We start from the raw sequence: 6,000 nt of genomic DNA, 5'->3' as shown, positions 1-6,000 counted from the left end.
TACTAATCATTTAATCTATTCAATCATCTCATAGCAAGCAACATCTGTATATTTTTCCAATTCAATCAACTCATATGCACCCAAATGAATTAGATCAACTAGAGATATACCTTGGTTAGCCCATGATCATCTATAGCAAGCTTCAACTCACATATTTGCAAGCCACCAATTATAGCCAATAAATCATCCATAACTAAATATTGCACTTGTATGTTCTAGCACATTTGGACTTCACTTATCTTGACTTGGCATTGGGATGAATATCATCACTTGTCAATACTAGGCTCAATCACATGATCAATACAATGAATACCACTTGAACCAAGCCTCTAATGCCAATGGTACCTACAAACAATCATTTACTTTTTGATAGTGCCCAAACTAGTTTGGGTCCTCTCAAGTTAGGTGCAACATACTTAGGCATTGCCTTAGTATGGATAGTGGGATGTTTTGCAATTCCAACAAATGAGGTACCATTGCCATCCTTCCTAATCATAGAATCATCACCAATTGAAATAGGCTTAGGAGTATTACCTAGGGGACATGAATGAGCCATGTGTCCCCTTTCCCGGCATGAGTAGCACTTTCTCTTTGCTTGAGCCTTTTCTTCCTTGCTCATGTTATGCTTTGTTGGTATTTATTAACTTGTCACTTGTTTAGTTGTCACCTATTATAAACCTATATCTACTAATATTACTTTACTAGGTTGTCATCCCTAGTGATGATGCCAGAGATGCTTGTTGTCATTTCTTAGTGTCGCTACTAAGAACAGAGTTTTAAATCTAGCCCCTAGTAACAGCACCAGGAATGCTTGTTGGTACTACATAGCATTACTACTAGAATAATACTAAGCAGTCCTTTATTAATTATGTGACTAGGAAGAAGAAATATATGAATAAAAAGGATTTGCAAGCGCATAGATAATATACCATTGTAGCATTTTACCCGAGAGTATTCTAGGTATTGTTATTTATATTTTTACCACAGGGAAGGTCTAGCATGGACATGTATTGATAACTTATACTATTGAAGGAGAAGTAAACCATAACCAATATTCTACTCATAACAGGGGTAAGTCATAGGATAATATATATATATATATGATAAGTATTGATCAATGATAAATCACTCAGAGTACTCCTTTCTATGGCATTAGCATGGTCAGGTAGAATATTAGAGGAATAATTCCTAAGTCATTCTTAATTACAAGTCAAAGCATACATTGATTAGTGCAATTATACCTAGTAATTATTGCTAAGATCATTGTCATATCTACACATAAGGGATATTACTAAGAAAGATTAAGAACAGAGCTCGCCCTTCTTTTGTAACAGAACCCTACGTGTGCCTATATTCGGGGAGTGGACTACAAAGGACTCAATGGGAGTGTCACATCCACGATCTACCATATGACCCAGAATATAGGGTATATCCGCAAGTAAACAACGTATAAGCACCAGAGTGAGTGCCATACAAACTTATGCATGAACATGATGATAATCTAACTATACTAAGCATATAATCAAAGTAGACAATGAACATTGTAACAAAGAACATGAATAAGATAAATATTGATATTGTCATAACAATTGTAACTAGCATATAAAAGTAATGGAGGTACAAAAGAGAGGGGTACAAAGATTATACCGAACCACGCTCTTGACACAATCAGGAATCCAAGCGAAGCCTGCTTGCCTCCCTCTAGACCTAGCCTAACTAGCTATGCCCTAGAATATGGTGGAGCTCTGAGGATGATTAGGGTTTCTGTCTTCTCAAATGACTTATGCCATATGCCTAGGGGTGGTAGGGGCTGGTATATATAGCCCAAAGAATCCAACATGAGCCCTTGCATCCAACTGACTTAAAGGACGGCGTAGATGCAACCTAAGAGGCGGTGGAGAACCGACATTGCGACACGGAGGCTAACAGGTGGGCCCAGGGGATAGGCAACCTATAGACAGGGCCGGGCGGACCCACTTGGTAGCCTCTCGCCCTCTGCTTTGGTGTGGAGTCCTCTCGAGTCTTTTGAAACCTTCTAGTGTACATTTTGCTACGGATAAGAGCAATTAAATCTGACATGTAGGTCCACCTTGTTAGTTTTCTGGATAAACCCTGTAGAAAATATAGATTCACCAAAACTCATGAAATTTGTTAGTTTAAACCTCTAAACTTTTGTTGGTGATTATATTTATGCCCTTATGCATGTTATATTGACGGTTTATAATGGTTGTTAACTACCATCAACATGCTTCTCATTGCCTTGCTTCTCCTTATTTGCTTGAGCCTTCTCCTCAAGCTTTTTTGGGCAACCCGAAGCTAGGTGAACCAATGTGTCACAACTATAACACCTTATGTGAGCAATCTTCTTCATCTTGTCTTCTTTGTTCTTGCCTACTTGCTTTGCATCTTGATTCATTCTTGGACGCACTGCTCTTTCTCCTGCTTTTCAACCCCTTCTTATTTTCTTCTTCTTTGTCATCAAATCACCACCATCTTCACAGTTGATCTTGATTTAAACTTGGAGCTTCTCTCCTTACTCAACTTGTGGCTTTGGTTAAGGCTCTTCTTGTTGCTTCACCACTTGCTTGGTTAGGCACATAGAAGTTAGATGACCCCATGTGCGACACTTTAAGCACTTGACATGCTTGAGCCTCTCTTCTTCTTTCTTCAACTTGATCTTTTCTTTATTGGGGCAACCATTTGCAAGATGTCCCACTTTATGGCATTTGAATCAAATGAAATGAGAGAGCTTCTCTTGTTCTTGCCTCTTCATCTCTGTTTCATATCTTCTCTTGCCCCATCCTTTGCCCTTGATCATGCTCTTGTTGAAGCCAATGCCACTCATGTCATTATGGCTTTCTTAATAATTGACTTTGCTAGTCTTGAAGCTGATGCCACTCTTGTCAGCAAAGTTTCTTTGAGTCTTCAACATATGCTCAAAGGTGATTTTGGTGTTGTAGCACCTCTATAACTTGTTGCTCAATTTTTTCACTTCACTTTTGAGCTCATTATTCTCCTTCAAAAGGTTAGTCTCACAAGACATAGAAGTAGAATAAACATCCATATGTGAAGAACATGGCATAGTGAAAGTGCAATCAAGCCCTAATTGTGGGTTTTAGTGATGATGACCATATAATTAGAGAACTAATGAGATTTATCGAGATGACAAGCAGAGAATCTATGTTTGAGGATGTTATACAAAAAGGAGGAGCCCCCAATTACAAATGTTGAAGGCTTCAAACTCAAAGGAGGTTTAAATTCTTTTATATTTTGAATTTGAGTATAGGAAAAGCCATACTATAAAGGGGACACAATGGTTAAGCTAATATGTGCAACCAAGTGCTCAATATATCACATACATCCTTAGTTTTACAACCAAGACAGCCAGCACTTCACTTTTACCCTTGCTGTCTTGTCTGGTGCGGTAGTGCCACACTAGAGAGAGGCACTACCGTAGAGCGGCACTGCTATGACTTAAGTGACCGTTAGGGAAAGGGGGTATTTATACCTTTCCCCTTCCTCCCCAATGTCTCTTCTACTCTCTCCAACCATTCAATTCGTGAGAAAATAGAAAAGTGCTCATCTCTCTCTCCTCCATTGGTGACCTTGAGCTCCCAAGCTTCTCCATTGATTTCCCCATCAATCCTTGAGAGAAAAAGGTGCCAAACTCGATTAGAGAGCAGATCCACTGATTGCCAAACTCTAAAGAGCATCTGGTTCACATTTTGGCCAGTGGTTGTGTTTGTTACTCTTAGAGCTTAGTTCCTAGCTGGCTAGAGCGTCACCCGTGGAGCTTGCCGACTTGTCTGGCAGCCTCGGGAGGTTTGTAAGCAACTCTTGAACCTAGTAAACTCACCCCTCATCTCAAGAGTTAAGTCTCTTGACTTGAGAATGAGGAAGGGTTGGAAAGCCCTAAGCCTTAGTGGCTAACATCAACAACGTGGACTTAGGCAAGCCTTAGTGACGAGCTGAACCATGGGATAAATTATTGTGTCACCTTAAGCTTGATTTACTTCACTTGCATTTCATATTTTTGTTGTGGTGATTTCTAGGGTTTGTGGTCCATCTACTTGTGTGTAGTGTTCCTACCACTTCTAGCTCTCGATCTGTGAATTCTCTACGTGCAGGAAGCTAAGGAATTTCTCTGATCTAAGTTTCCATTCACTAATTTTGAACTATGACTCGAAGTTGTCTATAGGTGTGGCAGTGCCATTGTCCGTCTATGCTGTGAGGTCAGAGTGGTAGTGCCATGAGTGAAATTTGACATCTGCTTGAGTTTTATTTTAACAGGCCTATTCACCCCCCTCTAGGCTAACCAGAGATCCTACAAGTGGTATCAGAGCAGGTTACCACGTGTATGCTTCACCATGTGAGGTATGGAGCCTAGAGGAGGAACTAGTGGCGTGAAGCCAGTAGATGTTGATATGAAGCGGGTTGATCTGCATGACACCGACAACAGCGAGCTAAGCATGTCGACAGCAAGCAACACCACACTCCTACATCTTGAGGCTACCGATGCCAAAAGAGCTCTCAATGAAGATGAGTGAAGAAAGAGAAAGGAAGCTAGAAAGCTCAAAAGAGAAGCTAGAGAGAAGAAGAAGGAGAAGCAACGGTTAGAAGACAAGAAGCAAAGAAAATAAGAAAGAAGGCTCAAGAGAGAAGCAAGAAGAAAGAGAAGAGAAGTAAGGAAGAAGAAAGAAGAAGAAGCAAAAGCAACCAATGCATCTTCAAGTGAGCTATCAAGTAGTTTCAAAGATGGAGATGATGATGAGTCCTATCAAGTGATCAAGAATAGAAGGAAGGACAAGAAAGGAAAGGGCAAGGATGATGACAACAACAAATATGACGACGTATCCTTTAACTATTCCTTTATGTCTATGACTAACCATGATCGTAAGTCTTTCATCAATATGATCGCGGGCAAGTTACCTCATTTCGATGGGATTAACTTTGCCAAGTGGAAGCATTTGATGAGAGCCTATTTTATAGGTCTTCATCCTAGCATTTGGGAAGTTGTTTGCAATGGGTTTGAGCCACTGGTTGATCCCAAGAATCCAATAGTGGAAGAAATGAGAATCATTCACCTCAATAGTCAAGCCACTAGTGTGATACTTAGTACTTTGGATGGTGATGAGTACAATAGAGTGATTGGTGTTGATGTTGCCAAGCAAATATGGGATACTTTGCACCTTGCACATTAAGGGGTTGACAAAGTGAGAAAGGCAAGAATTGATTTGATGATGTCCAAGCTCAACCGGTTTGTTATCTTGGATGGAGAAGGACCACAAGAGATGTCTGATAGATTGATGACTATGGTTAGCAAGATTAGAGGCTATGGTTGTGATGAGCTAGATGATCACAAAGTTGTCAAGATTATGTTAGAGGCTTATTCACCAAGAAATGAGACCATAGTTACTCTAATTAAAGAAAAGAAGAAGTTTGAGTACTTCACACCAAATGATGTACTTGGGAGGATCTTGACCTTTGACATGCAATGAGAAGAAGCAAATGAGAGGAAGAAGCTTGGAGAGTTGCGAGCAAAGTTAGAAGGCATCAAGATCAAGGATGTTGCACTCAAGGCCAACAAATCAATCAAGCAAGGCTCTACTAGCAAGTCCAAGATCAACAAGCAAGCTTCAACAAGCAAGCCCAAAGCAACCAAGCAAGTTCAAGAAAGAGTAGAGACTACATCATCCTCAAGTGAGAGTTAACATGATGATGATCAATATGAGAAGGTTGATGATGTTGCTCTCTTTATGAAGATGTTTCACAAAGGGCTAAAGAAGCAAGGCTACAAGGTGGTGAAGAGAAAATTTCCAAACAAGAAGAAAAGAACATGCTACAATTGTGGTAGCACCGACCACTTCATTGCCAAGTGCCCACATGAGATCAAGGACAACAAGTACAAGAAAGATAAGAATGAGGACAAGGCTGACTATAGAAAGAGTAAGAAATATATGGGAGAAGCTCACATTGGGCATGAATGGGATTCAACTATTG

This window comes from Miscanthus floridulus, chromosome 5, assembly GCF_019320115.1.
Source record: "Miscanthus floridulus cultivar M001 chromosome 5, ASM1932011v1, whole genome shotgun sequence".
NCBI lineage: Eukaryota > Viridiplantae > Streptophyta > Magnoliopsida > Poales > Poaceae > Miscanthus > Miscanthus floridulus.
The sequence above is the reverse complement of the archived record's forward strand: the minus strand, read 5'-3'. Positions refer to the sequence as shown.